Genomic DNA, 21,602 nt, shown 5'->3' on the forward strand with positions numbered 1-21,602 from the left:
ATCCTCATTTTACATAAGAAAGATGAGGGAACTAAGGCACAGAGAAGTAGGGTGACTTGCCCAAAGTCACACATCAGACAAGTCGGGGAGCCAAGATTAGAATGCAGGTCCTTCTGATTCCCAGGCCCATGCTCTTTCCACTTGGCAACATTGCTTCTCACATGTCTCAAGGAAGTGGAATATTATTTCCTACAGACTATGCTAAAGCTGCCAGAAGGGAAAGGTTTAAAATTTTCTCTAATGGTGCCTGAAGTGAGCTAAATTCATCAATTAGATATATGCCAATAAAACAGAATAACACTCGTAGGAAGCCTAAATGTTTTCTGAGCTGGGTTTTCCTGTTTGAGGCTCTTGTGTGCCCAGTAAAACATCAAGTGGTTTAGAAGAATCATCCATCTCTTCCCCTTCTCCTTCCCTCATTCTCCAATCAAGCAGACACACATTTGCTTCAAGCATGGAATTAGTTCCTGGGTACCAGCTGCTGACACTGCCATAAACACCAGCTAATCAAATGACCCTCTTTTAGGCAAGTGAAAGAGAAGTCTCCAGGCAGGGCAGGGGGGAGCCATGCTGAAGACATCTACCCACTGCTCCATTTCCATCTTTCCTTGCACCATAACCCCAAATCATACCATGTGCAACTCTGCTCACATACACCATTTTACAGTCTTGGGCTGTCTACAGGAGTGGATGCAATGGCCCCATTTTTGCCGTTCCCTCATCTCCTCTCCCATAAGCCTGGGAACATGGCCCTGTTTTTTTTTTTGTTGCTGTTTTGTTTTGTTTTAATGATATTTGTTAAGTGCTTATTATGTGCCAGGCACTGTTCTATGCACTGAGGGGGATACAAGCAAATCAGGATGGACATAGTCCCTGCCCCACATGAGGCTCCCAGGCTTAATTCCCATTTTACAATGAGGTAACTGAACAGAGAAGTTCAGTGACTCTACCATGGTCACAGAGAAGACAAGTGGAAGGATTAGATTAGAACCCAGGTCCTTCTGATTCCCAGGCCTGTGCTCTATCTATTAGGCCACACTGTTTCTTAGACTAGTTCTCACCCTAAGCAGAGGATAGAAAGAGAAAGAAAGACAAAATAGGTACAACTACAGACACTGGACAGCACTGTACTTCCAGGGCAGGAGTATGATAAAGGCTTCAACCAGGATGAAAGGCTGGAAAATGTGGAAGAATTCAAGGTTCATCAGTGGCAAAGACAGCCATATTTTGTGACCCAGGTGGCTGTATAAGACCATTTTACCATCTTGAGAAGTTTGAAAACAGCAAAGCCCAGCTCTTGAAAGAATAACAATGACAATAGAAATTACTATATCCTGGGGTTCCTCTTTTCAATGGACTGCACTTATTTAAGCCCTATAATATTCCAGTGAATGGGAAGGAAGAGGGAAAAATGTCATATGATGGGCAGAAACACTGGAGTTCAGAAAATCTAGGGTGAAGTTAGTAAAAAATCTTCAGGTTTCCATTTTTCCAGACCAGGACAATCCAAGTAAGAAACTAGCACTATGGGTGATATTTACTTACCTGACAAAGTGTCATTTCCTAGGTGGTCAGCAGAGCTTCCTCCTCAATTCTGAAAATCTTGGATCCAAGGGATGCTCAGAATCAAATTCAGTTTGACGTTTTAGAATTACCATTACAGATGTGGGTATCTGTGACAAAAGGTCCCTCTGTATTCTTTATCAAGTTCCTCTTATCACACCTCTTGAACATGCAGTACCGGATGTAGAGTAGATGCCCTCCGATTTCACCAGGTGGTTTTGAAGAGGTGAATAAGAAGCTGAGAGGGGAAAAGGGACCAAAAAAGAAAATAACGGAAACATCTTTAAGTTGAGAAAGGCAAATGAAATGATTAATAATTGAAATAAATGAACAATTGAATGAAGTATCAAGATAGACAACATAGAGCTTTCCTAGAAAAGAGAAGGGGAGACTATAAAGAGATAAATATGGTAGCTGCACTGGTTTTCATTTGTGAAAATATTTGCTTGTCTTCATTCCACAGATTCCATTTCTTTGTTTTCTCTAAGCTTGGGCTATGCTCATGAAGTAAGCAAAGACAAAATAAGAAGACACGTAGATGAAATTTTGGGTTGCATCACTTTAATGAAAAGCAACTCAATGCAATTGCAAACCTAAATTCCCAAGGAACAAATGTGGATAGCAGAAACGTAGGATCCTATCTATGTTGTTCCAAATTCAATTTACAATTATATTTGCCTTTACAATTCCTTCTAAAGGACAGAAACCATCCAAGTCCCATGCTTACTGTAGAAGAGGGGGTTCGTATGTGGAGTTGTGATTCTATTGTTATGAGTAGAACTTTTTTCATTCCAATTTGGAAGCCTGATAATGAGGGCTACAAAACATTCAGTAATTCACAGTAATTCACAGTTTACTCAGGAGAAGCAGAATGGTGTAGTGGATAGAGAACAGGCCTGAGAGTCAGAAGTTCATGAGTTCTAATCCCGACTCCATTATGTGCCTGCTGTGTGACCTTGGGTAAGTCATTTCACTTGCCTCAATTACTTCATCTGTAAAATGAGGATTGAGACTGTGAACCCCATGTAGGACAGGGATTGTGTCCAACTTTATTTGCTTGTATAATGATAATGGTATTTGTTAAATGATTACTATGTGCCAAGCACTGTTCTAAGTGCTGATTTTCGTTCTGTGACTCACACATAATATGCACTTAACAAGTATGCCTATTTTTATTATTAATTGAAAAAGTTACTTACGCACATCCCTCTGCTAGGGTAAAATGACATTTATCCAGAGACCCTCTTGACAGGGATGGCCATCCCTTGGGAATGGTGAATTGGAACGATTTCCCCAGGTCCCATACTTTAGGGTACTACCCCCCCCCACCCCCCACCCCCACCCCCGGCAACCCTGGAGGCTACCAGATCGCAGAGAAATCAGGAGGTGGGGGAAAATAGGTCCCTGGAACTAGTGCATAGGCTCATTCTGGCAGGGGCAGCAGTTTAAGGAGTGAAACTACTGCATCAGCAAATAGTTTTACACCTAATGTGTCCCTATTATAGCAGGTCCTAACCCTGAACCCAAGGGGGAATCATCCACCTAGAAGAGATTCATCTGCTATTGCCTGGAGGGGATTTAAGACTCTGAGAAGTAGTCATCTCTGAAAAGGTTTTCATTTCTAACACATTTTTTCAGGGCTCCTGTTTGGGCTTTCTTTCAGGAGTGTCCCCTAAGTCTGTGACACAAGGCATGTCAGTGCAGCTTTGTGCCAAAGTTAATAAAAACCTTGTTTTTATCAACCTATTATTAGGACCCTAGGCAGAAAGGTGTTTATTGCAGTCAGGATGTTGGTTGCCAGGAATTCCTCTATATAAGCAGGGGGAGCTTCCAGAAGGATTTCAGGGATACCAAGGAAAAGGCCTGAAGGTGGGAAAATGGGAGAGGCTAACACAGCTGGGTTCTCAGTCGAGCTAGTTTTTCCTTTGCCCTCCAGCCTCTCTTCTCTCAAGGATCATTTGTTTAAACTGTCTTTCCCATAATCCCTTTACTGCTTCTATCCCCACAGTCATCATTCCCTGTCCTTTTTCTCTCCTCTCCCCCACCAAGTCATAGAGCCTTGATGACATTTTTCTTGTTCTAAATTTGGAAACATTCACAGATGACTGGTATAAAACGGGAAAACAAAAGGAAAGTTAGGAATATGGAGGAAAAAAGCTAGGGATGCTAGATAATTCATCCAAAACCATTTGAATATCTGTTACTCCAAGCATTCTCTTGCCATGGGGGTAGAGAGAATCTCAAGCTGGGTGGATCTTCGGTGTGATCCAGTAATATTATTCCATATGACCTTATGTATGATCTTACATACTAACAGAAAGCCATTATCTATCTTCTAAGGATTGGCTGAGAACACCAAGGGAAGAGGAGGCAGAGTTTCCCCGTGTTCAGAAGGAGCCTCCAGTGGAGGTTACTGCTTGACTACTAGCATCCAACCCTGCAAGGAAGGAGCCCAGGAATGAGAAAGAAGAAAAGAGTATAACATATTTCTCTCTCAGTCTTCCTGTGGTAAATACCTGCTGGGGTGGGGGTGCAGCTCTTTCATACCCCAGGACCACCTGTGTTGCTGTACATGTAAATGGATGGCTATTTTTGTTAAACAGCGCTTAACTATTTCTGATACAGTCATTTATTTGTGAAGACTATTTTATGTAAATTTAATTATAAGAAAATTGAAAATTGTAATACATAGCTAAGCCCTTAAGGCCGGTTAATCTATTTGGATTGTAACAAATATAATTTTTATTAGCTCAGTCTATTTGGATGGTAACGAGTATAACCTTTCAATAGACATTACAGATGCTGAATTATGGTCTATTTTATGTAAAACCAGCATTTACTCCAATAAAAGAGAAGTTCTTTTATCTGTCACTGTGCTATGGAATCATTATATTAATGAGAGTGAAATCTACAGTATACCTATTATGCAGGAGAGAAACTGTGGTGCTTTGTAGATATTAGTGGAAAGATGTGCAGGTAGTCATTAGAAAAATAATCAGCCCTATATTGGGGTAGGATTTTCTGAAACAGCCTGTGGGGGAAAATGGCTATTTTCACTGAGAATACTCATCATTTTCCCTGTCACTTTGGTTAGTTCCTCTCTTGTCCATAAAATAAAATGGAATGAAATTTAGGTATCTTTAGTTTTCACAATCACAAATTCAGGATAAAAAAATTTGCAAGATCTGTGCTACTGAAACCTTACTGAGAATTCTGCTTAAACTTTGAATGAGAATGATAGTATATCAGAGAAACAAGAGAGCAGATAAGAACATTACCTAAAGAAAGAATTTTCTTTGGGACCCCATTGACTTAGGCTAGGTTTCTTTCTGAAGATGAAGATTTTCCAGAAACCTTTAATACATTGGTGGAGTGTATTTTATAAAAGACAGCCAAATTCATGCTTCGTTTGCTTCATGAGGATGCTGGGGAAGAATTCATCCATAAAACTTTAAGGAAAGGTGATCCCTAGAGTTGTAATTACAGTTGCATAGGTAAGAGTCTGAAGACCTGGAACCTACTGACAAGGCCAGTCAAACTGACCTGAATTTCAAAACTTTTTGGGAAAAAAATAACTGACTAGGGACATGCTAATTGATTTTAAAGCCCCCACCAATGCATTAGAAAAATTGAATCTTACTGATACTTGAAAATTAGATTCTGAAAAGCAGAGAGAAGCAGCATGGTCTAGTAGGAAGAGCACAGGTCTTAGTTCTCTCAACTTTCAAATATGGATTCAACATCTGGTCTTCTTCCTACCTAGACTGTGAGCTCTATATGGGACTTGAACATGTTGTGTCTACCCTAGCACTTGGTGCTTAGTGCACTTAGTGCTTGGTATATAGTGAAGTGCTTAATAGATACCACAATTATTATTGAATATTTTCTACAAAAGTTTAGGAGTTTTCCTGAAACGATCATAACTCTAGTACCTTTTGGTCAAAAAGGAGGCAGGTAACCATATGGGTATATGATTAAAATCTCCAATGAACCTAATTTTGATGAGCATATTCTTCTGGTACAAGGATTTGTGAAGTGGTTCACCACAAAGTGCAGTAACCACCAACGATTAATCTAATGATTTGAAGCGTTAAATAACGTTTAAAAGGGTGGGATTCTAACCAAGAAATAGCTCAGACACTGTAAGAAGTAGCTTAGATAACAGAGGAAGTAATATGGCCTAGTGGAAACAGCATAGCCCTGGGAGTCAGAGGACCTGGGTTCTAGAAGTCCCTGCTCCACCACTTGTCTTCTGTGTGACCTTGGTCAAGTCATTTCATTTCTCTGTTCCTCAGTTACCTCACCTGTAAAATGGGGATTAAGACTGTGAGCCCCATGAGGGACACGGACTGTATCAAACTTGATTATACCTTGTATCTACCCCAGTGCCTAATACAGTGCCTGGCACATAGTAAGTGCTTAACAAATACAATAAAAAAAACCAAGAATTTACCCCTCATAATTTTGCATAATTTCCTTCATCAACATTATTGACTCAGCATTCACTATGTACAGAGTCCTATATTTGTGATAGGGAGACTTACATTATTCAGAGGTGTAAAATATAATTCCTTGCACTAGAGGATAGGTTGGCCACTTATGGATACCAGACATACATGCTATCACATGTGTTTTACTGGGCATTCAGTTACATGATACTGTTAACTCACTACTATGTAGAAAAACATTTCACACCACCCAAACCTAAAGATTGGTATCCTGAGCCCCCACGTCTCATCAGAGCTTTTGCATTTCAATCCCAGGTCCCTATGAACATGGGCACCACTTCTGAACCACAGAACTCTGCAAATGCAGAGGGCAGTAGGCGCCATTCAACTGTAAAAACTTGAGGGCAGTGATCATAGCTACTAACTCTATTGTACTTTTTCAAGCACTTAGTTTAGTGCTCTGCACACAGTAAATACTTAATATGTTCCATTGGTCGATTGATTGATTAAAATAAAAATAAGGAGCACAAACATGTCCAGGTCCATAGCCATTGCAGACAGGGCACAGACAGCAAAAAGTCAGAGTCTACCAGTAATAAAACATCTGAACGGTCCCCCTCCTTGAGGAGTTTTCTCTCAGGGAAGACAGCCCAACATTAACTAGTGAAACTGTGAGAGTAGAAATAAGTAAGAAAAACAAGTGGAAAATTGCAGTAATGAATAAAGAGATGAGTACATATAGGTTCTGAAGTGAATTAGGGGAAGACAAGACTGGGAAGGTGGGATAATAAATTGAGCAAAGCCCCCTGGAGGCTTTGGCTTTTTAGAAGAGCTTTGTAGGCAGAGAAGCATACATTCTGATGAAGTTAAAGAGGGAAGGTGGCCCAGGTGGGAGAAAGGTGTAAAAAACGGGCCAGAGGCAGAAGAATGGGAAGTGATTGCTCATTTTCCACATTATCATCATAATAATAGTAATTGTTAAGTGCTTACTATGTACCAAGCACAGTTCTTAGTCCTAGGGTAGAGGCAAGTTAATCAGATTGGACACAGTCCTTGTCCCACATGGGGCTCACACTCTTTATCCCCATTTTACAGATGGGGTAACTGAGGCCCAGAGAAGTCAGGTGACTTGCCGAAGGTCAAATGTGGTGAAGCTGGGGTTATAACCCAGGTCCTTTTGACTCCCATGCTCGTGCTATCCACTAAGCCATGCTGCTTCTGTCCTTTGGCAAATATTGTGTGGTAAATGCTATCAGCCCATTGGATAGGAATACAAGCAAAAGATAGGTACATCTTGGGTAGTGCTCAGTTGGACTTCGGTGTTAAAAACAAACGAGGGATACTGGACTGCTGTGTTTCAGGCATGAAAACGGCTTGCCCCTTCTCTTCCTCCAAGCCCAAACAAACTATCCCCTTTTGGCATTAGACATTTTCTAAGTGCCTTGTTGCCTGTCCTTTATTACTGTCCAAGTGCTCGGTTCCTTTCCTTTTGAAGATGTTGATCCTTCTCACAAGTATTCCAAGTTGGGAGATGAAACTTTAAACTTCCCCCACCACCCACCACTATCTTCCCCTCATCTTCATTCGAACAGAAGCAGAGAAACAGTTCAGAAGGAAGCTTTGGAGATCGCCAACATTTTTGGAGTCAGCTTGGCTGGGAGCACAGAATTCTGGCAAGGGCTAATGTCACCACATCTGAGGAGAAAAAAGGAATGTCCAGAGCCTCTACTGGGTCCAAACCATCACTGCCCAAATTGAAAACTCCTCCCTTTTCTTACTGTTCTGTTCAACCTCTTCCACTCCTCTAGATCCTACCCCTTTGCCTTTAAAAATATGAACTCATTTTTTGACCCCATCTTTTTACCCCAACTATAACTCTCAGCCCAACATCTTATCCTAGTCCTGCCCAAACTCTTCAAATGCACTCTTTACCATGGCTGCCTCCACTTCCACTCAGCCAACTCTGAACTTGCCCCTCTAAACTTTGAAATCCACTTCATCTAATCTTCTGGACTTCCTAGTTGCTTTCAACATGGTAGACTGTCCCTTCCTCTGGAAACTCTCTCAGGCCTTGACTTTAGAGATACAGTCCTCTCCTTTTTTTTCTACTTGTTAAGTACTTACTATGTGCCAGGCACGGTACTGAGCACTGGGTTAGAGACAAGCTAATTAATTTGGACACAGTCCATGATCAAAATGGGGTTCATAGTCTTAATCCCCATTTTATAGATGAGGCAGCTGAGGCCCAGAGAAGTTAAGTGACTTGCCCAAGGTCACAGTAGACTACTGGCAGAGTTGGCATTAGAACCCAGGTCTTTCACTTCCAGGCCCATGCTCTATCTACTGGGCCATGCTTCTCCTGTTTATTTCTCTCACTTTTCTTTGTGTGCTCATTGTCCCCCACTCATACTTTAGTTGTGCATGTGCTCTGCAGGGCACAGTAATGTATCCCATACTTTCAATTATTGATAGCCAGTATAGTCTATTCATAAATAAAAATGGCATTGAAAATTTCAATGACCTGGAGTCTGTCACAAAGGAATAGCTTCTATGTAGGAAAAAGACTCCATATCCTTCTCTCCTACTCTGATCTCTTATGCTTGTGTTTTCTGTTTGAGACTTGTTTCCCCTCAAAAGTTAAAAAAAAATCAGTTTTTTTCAATCAAGTAATTTGCTAATGATTTCAAATTATGTATTTATTTACATGGTCTTAATTCATAATTTTTAAGGGTATTATTTTGGGTAGTGATTGTCTCTGTTGCCCAATTGTACTTTCCAAGTGCTTAATATAGCGCTCTGCACACAGTAAACACAATAAATATGATTGAATAAATGAATTATTTTCTCTCTGGTTCCCTTAAGATTTTTTTTCTCTTTCCTTCCCCCAGTCTGTCTTCTCACAGATCAGAACAGTGCTTTGCATATAGTAAGCACTTAATAAATGCCATTATAATAATTATTATTATTTTTAGTCAAATGAGAGGTGGCAGCATCCCAGCAAGTAAAACAGATCATCAGGAAGGGAAGAGAAAACAAAATTAAAGGCAGACGTTTATCACTTTCTAATAATAATAATTATATTTGTTAAAAGTGCTTACCCTGTACCATCAATTGTATTTATTGAGTGCTTACTGTGTGCAGAGCACTGTACTAAGCGCTTGTACCACACACTGTACTAAGCACTGGGTTGGATACAAGCTACGTGGATACAAGTCCCACGTGGGGCTCACAGTTTTTCAATTCCAATTTTACAGATGAGAACTGAGGCACAGAGAAGTGGAGTGACTTGCTCAAGCCCACAACACTAGGTTATATCTATATCTGGGATTCTGAGTGCAGTTCTCATCACCACATCTTAGAAAGCATATACTAGAGCTGGAGAAGAAACAGAGAATCAATCATTCAATCATATTTACTGAGTGCTTACTGTGTGCAGAGCACTGTACTAAGTACTTGGGAGAGTGCAATACAGCACTATAACTAACACATTCCCTACCCACATTATGCTTACAGTCTAGAGGAAAAGGGAGACTAAGATGATCGAGAGAATGGAACAACTTGCATATGAGGATAAAGAAGAGATTAGGGCTCTTCAGTGTGACAAAATGCAGGCTGAGGATTGAACTTTACAAAACCATGAAGAGCGTGGACGGATGATCACAGGATTTTTGCTTGCCGAATCCCAAAACAGCAGCATGAGGGACACCTATTGAAGCTTGAAGGAGACAAGTTCAAAAAAACAAAGAGAAGCGTTGCATTCCACAGTGGGTGGTGAACAAGTGAAATTTGTTACTACATGGCTAAATTAAAAAGAAAGAATACTCAGTAACTGATCTAAATGGAAATGGACTAAGTCTGTGAGGGTATCTGAAGCTTCTCTGAGTTCTTCAGAAGAAGGGCCTTAGGCATTGTTGCTACAATATAATGATGATGATGATGATCATAATAATAATGATGGTAATGATAATCCTAATTCCATCCTTTGCAAAGGGGAGGAATAGGCTGTCATAGGTCTGTATAGGGATGTACCTGAACAGATGCATATGTGTGTGTGTGTGTAGGTGTTAAAATGTACTCTGAGACTAGAAAAAAGATGTGATACCACTTCCATTTGAGAATTAAGTATCTGTGGAGGACTGTGTGTGTTTTAGAGTTCATCTGGGTGGGATTAGGGAGGATGGGGTGGGGACTGGACAATAATTCTTCCATCAGTACAGCAGTCACTGCTCCATTCTTTTTCAGAATCACTTTTTCATGGCTCTGAGACAGGGAGAGAAGAGTGCAGAGGGAGGAGAAAGAGAGGCATAAAGCAGAATATTGCCTTGCCTGAGGTGCTCTATTGAAGCAGATCATATCTACTTTGCTTGGAGAAGGAGGAAGGGACAGAAAAGGTGCAGAGTGATCTCTTTCTCCAATCAGACTCCCAGATAAACATTGCCATGGTTGTGGTCATCTTAAGTGTTTTCATAAGCTCCTCTCCAACTCTAATACTCCAATCTGATAAGGTTGATGGTAATTTTATATTCAGCATAATTATAATACAGTACTAATGATGGTATTTGTTAAGCACTTAATATGTGTGAAGCACTGTTCTAAGTTCTTTGTATAATATACAATTATTAATACAAAATGTATAATAGCATATTAATAATTCAATCATTATCAATTACAGAATTATTAAGTGCTTACTATGCATCAAGCACTGTACTAAGCATTGGGGTAGATACAAGATGATCGTGTTGGACATAGTTCCTATCCCACATGAAGATTATAGTCTAAGTAGGAGGGAACAGGATGTAATCCCCATTTTACAGATGAGGAAAATGAGGCATAGAGTAGTTAAGTCACTTGCCCAAGGTCACACAACAGGCAAGTAGCAGAGCCAGGATGAGAGTCCAGGTTCTCTGTCTTCCAGGCCTAAGCTCTTTCCAATAGACCATACTGCTACACAAGTAAGAGAAAGAAAGTTTGTCTAGGACATGTGTCCTAGGGAGCAACGTATAATTGTGGAAGGCTGTGTGGAACCATAATTGAAATTCCATGGCATAACTGAAATCCCAGCTCCTGCTGTCATTGCTATTTCCAAACCACTACCTTGTTGGTACAATCTCTCATCCTATCCCAACTGGATTGCTGCTTCAGCCTCCTTTCTGATCTCCCATCCTCCTGTCTCTCCCCGCTTCAGTCTATACTTCACTCTGCTGCCTGGTTTATCTTTCTACAGAAATGCTCTGCACATGTCACTCCCCTCCTCAAAAATCTCCAGTGGTTGCCTTTCAACCTTTTCATAAAGCAAAAACTCCTCATGATTGGCTTCAAAGCTCTCCATCACCTCGCCCCCTCCTACCTCATCTCCCTTCTTTCCTTCTACAGCCCAGCCCACACCCTCTGTTTCTCTGCCGCTAACCTCCTCACTGTACCTCATTCTCACCTGTCCCGCCATCAACCCCTGGCCCACGTCTTACCTCTGGCCTGGAATGCCCTCCCTCTGCACATCTGCCAAACTAGCTCTCTTTCCCTCTTCAAAGTGCTATTGAGAGCTCACCTCCTCCAGGAGGCCTTCCCAGACTGACCCCCCCTTCTTCTGCTCCTCCTCCCCTCCCCATCACCCCTACTCCCTCCCTCTGCTCTACCCACTTCCTCTCCCCACAGCAATTGTGTATATTTGTAAATATTTATTATTCTATTTTATTAATGATGTATATATATATATATAATTCTATTTATCTATTTTAATGGTATTGATGCCTGTCTACTTGTTTTGTTTTGTTGTCTGTCTCCCCCTTCTAGATTATTAGCCCGTTGCCGGGTTACAATTCTGTTGCCAAATTGTACTTTCCAAGTGTTTAGTATATTGCTCTGCACATAGTAAGCGCTCAATAAATGCGATTGAATGAATGAAAGGTCAATATTGTACTGGTATATCAGTGGTTCATCTTTTTGAGCAGTATCAATGCTTTCAGGCTGACAATTTCTTTTGGATTTATAGTATGATTATCTTTACTATATGCAAAAAAATAAAGTAAAATAGAAAGAATCAGGAAATGTAGAAGCAGAGCCTCTCTCTTTCTGACCATTCTATTATACTAAACAATATTAATTGATACCTCACACAGGATCTGTACAGCTGAAGCTGTCCGGCAACACATATGGAGTCTTCCCTTTGCAGTTTCTCCTCCCTCCAACATAATCAAGTGGTCCCCAACCAATAAATAACCTCAGTAGCATGGTGTGACTGAACCCGTTCTGGGAATGAAAGCATCTTCAGTCTGTGCTGGGACTACACCATGGTTAACACTGGCATACACTGCTTCGTGATTTTAATTAAAGCATTTGAATGCTGGCAGGTCAGTATTGTTAGAATGGATGTCTGATTAATTGCTTATTTCTTTGTCATAGCTACAAATGGGATGTTGTGAGAATGCATGTTGAGCCCCAAACAGTCCTCCCTGGGGTGTGCTGGGAAATGTACTCCTGAGCAATCAGCTATTTTCACTTGGAACTTCGGGTCGGAGAAGAGCCAAAATTAAGCTGCCCAGAGAACCATCCGGCTTTAAGATGCTGACGGTAGGTCAATGTCGCTGGTGCACTTGTCCTTCAGTCCCTGAGGGGCCGAGTGGATGGAGTAGGGACAGTATGGTGCCCTCTGCCAGGCAAATTAATAAATGTGCAAATTAAAAAGGATGTCAGAGTACTAAAGAAACATCTGCTAACCAAAGTAAAAAAAAAATAATGATGATGATGATAAATAAGGAGAGATGAAAGTGATTTCTGCTTTAGCTTGATTTCTATCCAGCTGTAACCTTCTGAACGGCAACAGTCAAAGCAAGCTAGAAGTTCATAATGTCATGCCTTGGGCTCCAAATTATTCCAGGGCATTTGATGGTCACACAGGACCACCAGATTCATTACATCCCCATGATAACTCACCAGATTCACAACTTATGAGGGAGCCACATTTTCTTGAACCCAGTTGTAGCGAAGGGGTAGACTTTCAGGGGTGGGCCAATGGGAGATGGGAGAGGTGAAAGAGGAAGGGTGGTACAGGGGAAGAAAAAGACAGAATTGAAGCTAGAGATGGAAAGTAAAAGATAGAACCAGAGAGAGACAGAACAGTGACAGAGTTAGGAACAACAGTCACAGAGGCATTCACACACACACACACACACACTCACAGATACCACCACCTTTATATGGGTATACCTACACACACACACACAAATCCTCAGTTCAGCATCTGTAGACAGTGGTAAGAAACAGTAGGAACTAGGTGACCACTGACTTCTCAGAATTTCTGTAACAAACTACCCAGCCCAGAGTCACGGCAACTGGGGCATCGGTGTAGACATTTAACAGAAGTAGAGACTCTGGAGAGCCAGAGACTGTAACTGTCTAAGCTTCTTGTGGGCAGGGGATGTGTCTAGCAACTCTGGTGTACTGTACTTATCCAAGTGCCCTCTAGATTGTAAGCTCATTGTGGGCAGGAAATGTGTCAGTTTATGGTTTTATTGCACTCTCCCAAGTGCTTAGTATAGTGCTCTGCACACAGTAAGAGCTCAATAAATAAATAAAATTGAATGAATAATGAAGTGAGTATATTGCCCTGCACAGAGTAAGTGCTCAGTCAGTCAATCAATCAATCATATTTACTGATCACTTACTGTGTGAAATGCACTGAACTAAGTAATTGGGAGAGCACAATGCAATAGAGTTGGTAGACACAATCCCTGCCCACAGTGATCTTAAAGTCCAGAGTGAGTTACAGATATTCACATAGGCAGCATGGCTTAATAGAAAGAGCATCAGTCTTGGGAATCAGAGGTGGTAGATTCTAATCCCAGCTCCGCCACTTGTCAGCTGTGTAAATTTGGACAAGTCACTTAACTTCTCAGTGACTCAGTTACCTCATCTGTAAAATGGAGATGAACACTGTGAGCCTCACGTGGGACAACCTCATTATCTTGTATCTATCCCAGCACTTAGAACAGTGCTTGGCACATAGTAAGTGCTTAGCAAATACTATCATCATTATTATCTATCATAGATAAATTACATATATATACCCAAGTGCTGTGAGGTTGAGGGAGGGGTGAATAAAAGTGCAAACCAAGTACAAAAGTGAAACAGAAGGGAGTGGGAGAAAGGGAAATGAGGGCTTAGTTGGGGAAGGCTCTTGGAGCAGCTGTGCTTTTAATAAGGTTTTGAAGGTGGGGAGTGTGCTCATCTGTTGGATTTGAAGAGGGAGAATGTTCCAGACCAGAGGCACCCAAAAGGTCAGAGACAAAATAGGTAAGATCAAGGTACAGTGAGTAGGTTGGCATTAGAGGAGCAAGACATGTGGGCTGGGTTAAAATAGGAAATCAGGGAGGTAAGTTAGGAGAGGGGCAAAATGATTGGGCAAAGCCATGGTAGGAAGTTTCTGTTTGATGCGGAGATGAATGGGCAACCACTGGAGGTTCCTGAGGAATGGTGAAACATAGACTTAATGGTTTTGCAGAAAACTGATTTGCACAGTAGAGTGAAGTATGAACTGGAGTGGGGAGAGACAAGAGACAATGAGATCATCCAGTAGGCTGATGTAGTAATCAAGGAGGGATAGGATAGGTGCTTGGATTAGCTGCTCAATAAATACCATCGATTGAGTGATTGATTGATTTACCTCCTGCCATCATTTACCTTCTTTTGCCACTGCTGGTTTATTCCCTTCCGTCGGACTCCTCTTTTGGTTCTTCACCCCATGATAAGAGCAGGGGCAACTATGTGAAAAATTATCCCACCCACTCATTTTCCCAGGGCACTTTCCCATGGACTGGGAGGAGAACAACATTCAGGCACAGAGAAGGATAGTTACAGCCTGCTATGGCTCCATTTACAGATTTTCTCACCTGATATGTGATTTGATGTTTGACTGTACCTAGAAAGCTTTACAAACCACGGCTGCAATCATTGGAACCCATTTCTAATGATCTCCAATGCAGATGTTTTGAATTGCAGAATATGTATCTTTTAGAGATTCAAGAACTTGGGCACATGTACACATTCTCCTTCCCACTTGTAATATTTTTCTGCATTTTTTTTTCTCACCCTCTCAAAATCAGTCAGTGAGTCACTGAACTATTGATGACCAGAGCTAAAGGGTAGGATGCAGTTGGTGAACACAATATTGTCATATTATATCACTGGGAAGACGTTGCATCTTGCAGTTAATGCTGGGAATGTTCCAACATCTTGGTCACCTGTATTGTTTTAAAAAGAACCTAACATGGTCATTGCTAATTTTGATTCCCTTCAGAATTCAATGGTCAACTGTTGAATTTTGGGGTCCTGAAGCAATCTCTTGAAGTCATACAAACCATTTGACACATTTATGATTATGATTATTATTATCATTATATTAGTTAAGTGCTTACTATGTGTCAAACACTGTTCTAAGAACTGTGGTAAATACAGGTTAAACACTCCCTGCCCATTGTTGGGTAGGGACCATTTCTATATGATGCTAATTTGTACTTCCCAAGTGCTTAGTACAGTGCTCTGCACACAGTTAGCGCTCAATAAATATGATTGAATGAATGAATGTGGCTTATCTCTTTTATTCTCAGCACCTATATTTTTCTACTGCACATTATTTCACACCTTTCCTGAGTTGCTGAGGTGTATTGCCATGTGAAAATTTCAGACAAATGAGACTTTCCAAAAAAGAGAGAATGTCGGGGAATATGGGGTAGGGAAAAGAGGGTTTCCTTTTCAGTGTTTTCCCTTTGATAGAAATATGGTGTGTCTTAAATCATTTGAAAATATCCCTTACAATGACAGGCGCATTCTAATTTCAAATAACTCATTTTTCTCAAAATAAACTTGATTCTCAAAAAAGCACTCTGTTCAATAGCTTTCTTACTATTTCAGATGCTTCAAAATATTCATCAGAGCACACACATGTGCCCAAATAATCAACAAAACAATTCATTTAACAGACACTAATTATCAAGGAAAATAAATTAACTTAGACTATTCCAAAGCCCAAATTAGAACACAGAAAATATGATCTATAATGGAAATCATGTTTTTTTCAAATTTCAGTTCAGACTAAAAAGCTCAGTACATCTTTCATACCAAGGATTCTGTTCATCAGACATGCCCCTCATTAAAAGCCTAGCCTGTTCACTACTCTACAGCCACTACATTCCCACAAATTTTTCCTATGTGCTCCAAGAGGAAGACTGGCATTTTAAATTGTTCCAATATAATAAGATGAGCTGAAACCAAAAATGCAATAAACTGAGGCTGTAGGGATTCAGGACTTCCTTTGACATACTGAAATCAATTTTCATATCTTATTACATATTTTTAGGAAACAAATCATACCAACATTTTCAAATTCATAGCATTACTATCAATATTGGTAGTTCATTATTACAATATAAACACAGTGCATATCCTTCTGGTAGATGCTGTGAAGTAGGGAAAAGATCCCATTGAGCAGCTGGAACAGTCTTTGCCATTTTACAGATACCCAAATGCATCTGAATTACTTTTAGAATGCAACAGTGAAATTCTGGATTTACAGGGAAGCTCCTCTTCCTTTAACTAGGAGACAGCAACCTTTACGTGTAGAAAGGCAACACAAAATGAAGCTTTAAATAGTTGATGCAAAAAGAGCCAATCAAACAATTTCAACACCCAAAAATGCATCTTATTTCATTGTGGATCTAAATATTTTAATGTGTTTGAGCCACCCAACTAGCACAGTGGCAATTTTATGTACCTAACCTCCTGCTCTCAGCTCACATTCATTCATTCAATCATATTTATTGAGCGCTTACTATGTGCAGAGCACTGTACTAAGCACTTGGGGAGTACAAGTTGGCAACATATAGAGACGGTCCCTACCCAACAGTGGGCTCACAGTCTAGAAGAACACCCTTCAGGCTCACATACAACATTTGGTTCTCAAAAGAGCCTGATATAGCTCCTGAGCCAAGAAAGATACCCTAAAGAGAGAAGAGCTAGCCATGTGGAATAACTGGCATCCTTAATTTCCTGCACAGTGACTCCCATCTCCAGTATGGATATTTGTGAGTAATGCAGTGGCTTAGATTAGGATTTTAAACTGAGTTTTGGATTACGGGACTAATAGCGGATAAAAGTTCGGGTTGGGGTAGAAGTCAAAAAGTATACTGGAGGCCCAGATATCTAGAATGAGTCAGGGTCATGGTCACCAAAGTCCCAGAAAGAAGGTATCTGAAGAGCATAAGAACCAATTAATCAATCAATCAATGGTATTTAGACTGTGAGCCCACTGTTGGGTAGGGACTGTCTCTATATGTTGCCAATTTGTACTTCCCAAGCGCTTAGTACAGTGCTCTGCACATAGTAAGCACTCAATAAATACGATTGATGATGGTATCTTTGAGTGCCTACTTGGAGCAGAGAAACAGGCTGAAACCTGGTCCTATGGTTTAGGGGAGGGTTGGCAGGCCATTGCTTTGGGATCCAACTCAGCCATTACCTCATGTCTGCATGGCCAAGGATATTACAAACCTGGAAAAAAGCGGTGTGGCTTGGTAGAAAGTGCACAGGCCCGGGAGTCAGAGGATCAGGGTTCTAATTCTGCCTCCACCACTTGTCTGTTGACCTTAGGCAATGTCACTTAACTTCTCTGTGTCTCAGATATCTCATCTGTAAAATGGGGACGAAGACTGTGAGTCCCATGTGGAACTGTGTTCATTCATTCATTCATTCATTCATTCAATCGTATTTATTGAGCACTTACTGTGTGCAGAGCACTGTACTAAGTGCTTGGGAAGTACAAGTTGGCAACATATAGAGACGGTCCCTACCCAACAGTGGGTTTACAGTCTATCTAGAATGGGGAGACAGACAACAAAACAAAACATATTAACAAAATAAAATGAATAGAATAGTAAATATGTACAAGTAAAATAAATAGAGTAATAAATATGTACAAACATATATACAGGTGCTGTGGGTAGGGGAAGGCGGTAAGGCAGGGGGGATGGAGAGGGGGAGAGGAAGGAGGGGGCTCAGTCTGGGAAGGCCTCCTGGAGGAGGTGAGCTCTCAGTAGGGCTTTGAAGGGAGGAAGAGAGCTAGCTTGGCAGATGTGCGGAGGGAGGGCATTCCAGGCCAGGGGGAGGATATGGGCCGGGGGTCAATGGCAGGATAGGCGATAACAAGGCACAGTGAGGAGGTTAGCGGCAGAGGAGTGGAGGGTACAGGCTGGGCTGTAGAAGGAAAGAAGGGAGGTGAGGTAGAAGAGGGCGAGGTGATGGACAGCCTTGAAGCCGAGAGTGAGGAGTTTTTGCCAGATGTGTAGGTTCATTGGTAGCCACTGGAGATTTTTGAGGAGGTGAGTAACATGCCCACAGCATTTCTGCACAAAGATGATCCGGGCAGCAGTGTGAAGTATAGATTGAAGTTGGGAGAGACAGGAGGATGGGAGATCAGAGAAGAGGCTGATGCAGTAATCCAGTCGAGATAGGATGAGAGATTGAACCAGCAGGGTAGTGGTTTGCATGGAGAGGAAAAGGTGGATCTTGGCGACATTGCGGAGGTGAGACCGGCAGGTTTTGGCGATGGACTGGATGTGAGGGGTGAACGAGAGAGTGGAGTCGACGATGACACGAAGGTTGCTGGCTTGTGAGACGGGAAGGATGGCAGTGCTGTCAACAGTGATGGGAAAGTCAGGGAGAGGGCAGGGTTTGGGAGGGAGGATAAGGAGTTCAGTCTTGGACATATTGAGTTTTAGATGGCGGGCAGACATCCAGACGGAGATATCTTGAAGGCGGGAGGAGACACGAGCCTGAAGTGTGTTCAACCCGATTAGCCTTTACCTACCAAAGCACTTAGTACAGTGCCTGGCACATAATAAACACTTAACAAATACCATTAAAAAGAATCAATCAACTGTATTTTATTGAGTGCTTTCTGTGTGCAGAGCACTGTACTGTTTAATATTCCAATAGTCTAAGCCAGGGGGCCAACCTGAAGCTTGCAAGACACATACAGCTATTCTTCTCTTGCTGAGCAGTTGGCAATGAAAAGGAACAACAACATATGCTTCGTTTTTTTTTTTTTAAATTTTGCCATGGTGAGGTGGGCTGCAGGGCACTAATGACCCAGTTTTTCAGCTGGGGCAGTGCCCTTGCCCCCACTTTATCTTGCTCTCAGCTGCTGCTAGCCATTACACTTTCCTCTTCCATGACTCTGGAAATGTCTGCTTACCATTCCCATGGAAGAAACAATTTTTGGATGTGTTTATGGTTTGTAGCTCTTCAGTTCATGAGGCTTGGCCACCCAAGTCTAATCATTACAATGAAAATTAAACTTGCCAAAATAACATAAATGCTGTTAATAAAAATGCATTTTGGCCATTAAAATTAGAATAACAGGTTGTTTTTTACCTGTTCTAATGTCATGTCTTCTCTGAACTGGTCCAGAGCTCAATTGTGCTTGCTTGAATTGTTAAATCTGTGCTATTGTTAATGAAGCAGAGAATCATAAGAGATCGATTGGTTCTGGACTGGGAGAACTGAGGAAAAAAAAGAAACATATGGTCAGTTGGAAGAGACAGAATTTAGTCTTTTTTTTCAATTTGTTTGTTGAAATTGTAGATTACGATTAAACCTCAAGGCCTCCATTATCGATTCTAATAATAATGATGGCATTTATTAAATGCTTACTATGTGCAAAGCACTGTTGTAAATGAAGTGTTCTAAATGATTCTAAATGAAGGGATGGAGAAACTAGAGTCACTGAGATTAAAAACAAAACACAAAAAAAAAACAGGCCACCTTCTAAAGGCCAAGCATATTTTTAAGGCATTTATGTCTATATGAAATACATTGTTATTGATGTCAGCATTATGCCACATGGTCACTGGGGATGGGAAACAGAAGGGAAAAGGAGCACTTTTTATTTTCTGCTCTGGATTTCCCCTTGCTTTATATCAATCCTGGTGTCTGCCTTGTTTGGCCCGGTGAATGGCTAAAATCCGTCTCTTGTCTTCAAAACTATAGGTGTATAATGATACCCTATATCAATACCAAGACTGTACTCTGTCCTCAAAAGTACAGGTGTACAGCAGAAGCTACACCAATCCCTAGTCTGTCTGAATCAGTGTCAGTCTGGTAAAACCCCATCTAATTTTTTTTTTAATTCAAATGCGAGAATGTATTAAAACCCTCATCTCTATGCACTGGGTTCATGTAATGCTGATTTATTAGTACAGTAGAATCTCACTAATTAGCACTAATGACAGGGAGACCCATTGTGGATTAAAGAATTCTGCAAATTAGTGAGTATATGAATAAACGATAAAAATCAAGAGTCCTGCATGGCAAAATGTACTTTATTCACTTATTTTGACAAGAGGAGTTTAATGTTAATTATTTATGATAATTCTTGTTAAAAGGGGCATTTGTGAGGATTATTGGGCTAATTCCTATAAAGCACTGGTTGTTCCTTGTATGAAAGGTGCCATTAAGAATACACAAGCCGAAGGACTGAACAAATGCTTAAAAGACACAGTGAAGGAATCTAGAACAATATGAAAGAAGACAGACCCTGCAAGTGGCAAAACATCCATCCACCAAGGAGACCTAATGGAAAGATCACAGACCTGCAAGTCAGGACACCTGATTTCTAATCCCAGCTCTAACACTTGCCTACTTCATGACCCCTGGCAAGTGGCTTAAATTCTTTCTCTGTGCCTCAGTTTCTTCATCGGTAAAATGGGGAACTGAATAGAAATTTTCCCTCCTCATTAGATTGTGAGCCCCTTGAGGGATGGGACTGTGTCCAACCTGTTAACTCATATCCATCTCAGTGCTTGGCATATAGTAAACACTAAACAAATACTGCAATTATTATTTTCATACCAGCTATCCTTACAAGCACACAGTGTGGACTGGCAGTCTCACAGTAGTCTGTTCTATCACACATACACACATGAACAAATTCATTTTGACGGATAATAAAGTGTTTTATGCAATAAAGGTATGAGAACCCCATTATCGGAGATGTTTAAAACTAAGCTAGACAACTCCAGAATTAAAAGATAAGAGAAAGAGATGTTAGCTCTAAACAACAGCCTTTCATTATCCCCACACTCACCTGTTATATGTTTTTCAAATTCACGAAAGTATTAAGCTAAATTACCAAATACCTAACCGATGAAGGAGGAATTCAAAGTGAAGAAGCATTTGTTGATAGCATGAGTCACTCAGACCGCTGAAACCGATTTAGACGCTTCGCTGAGGGGACAAGGGCTGGAGAGAGGAAAATAACTGCCAATCTTTTTAGTGCCATTTGAATGCCTGTCAGTAAAGCTTTTGTGTCCCTCTAAGCCAACGCTGTGCACTGACGGGACTTTTTAAAAGGCTTGAGAAAGATGACCGGGCATTTGCATATTCAAATAGACCCAGACCTTTAAAAATCTATTAAACTTTTTCATTTGTGCTTGAAAAGCTTGACAATGGATAACGAACCCCAGCCTAATTGACCTCACTCCAGGTGAAATATTCTAAACCCCTTCTTTCTCCTGAGACTTTGCAGTATATATGGAATCCCAA

General features: G+C 40.9%; 1 long non-coding RNA gene across 1 annotated transcript; it reads right to left on the reverse strand.

Annotated features, from left to right (window-relative positions):
• Window positions 1-1,551: 1,551 nt before the first annotated feature.
• On the reverse strand, window positions 1,552-21,231 carry LOC119923134. The gene is made up of 3 exons (XR_005448778.1): window positions 21,145-21,231; window positions 19,434-19,561; window positions 1,552-1,801 (listed from the first exon to the last, which is right to left on the reverse strand). It is a non-coding gene; the product is annotated as an uncharacterized LOC119923134 (long non-coding RNA).
• Window positions 21,232-21,602: the final 371 nt, after the last annotated feature.

Source organism: Tachyglossus aculeatus, chromosome 2 (genome assembly GCF_015852505.1).
Source record: "Tachyglossus aculeatus isolate mTacAcu1 chromosome 2, mTacAcu1.pri, whole genome shotgun sequence".
Lineage (NCBI taxonomy): Eukaryota > Metazoa > Chordata > Mammalia > Monotremata > Tachyglossidae > Tachyglossus > Tachyglossus aculeatus.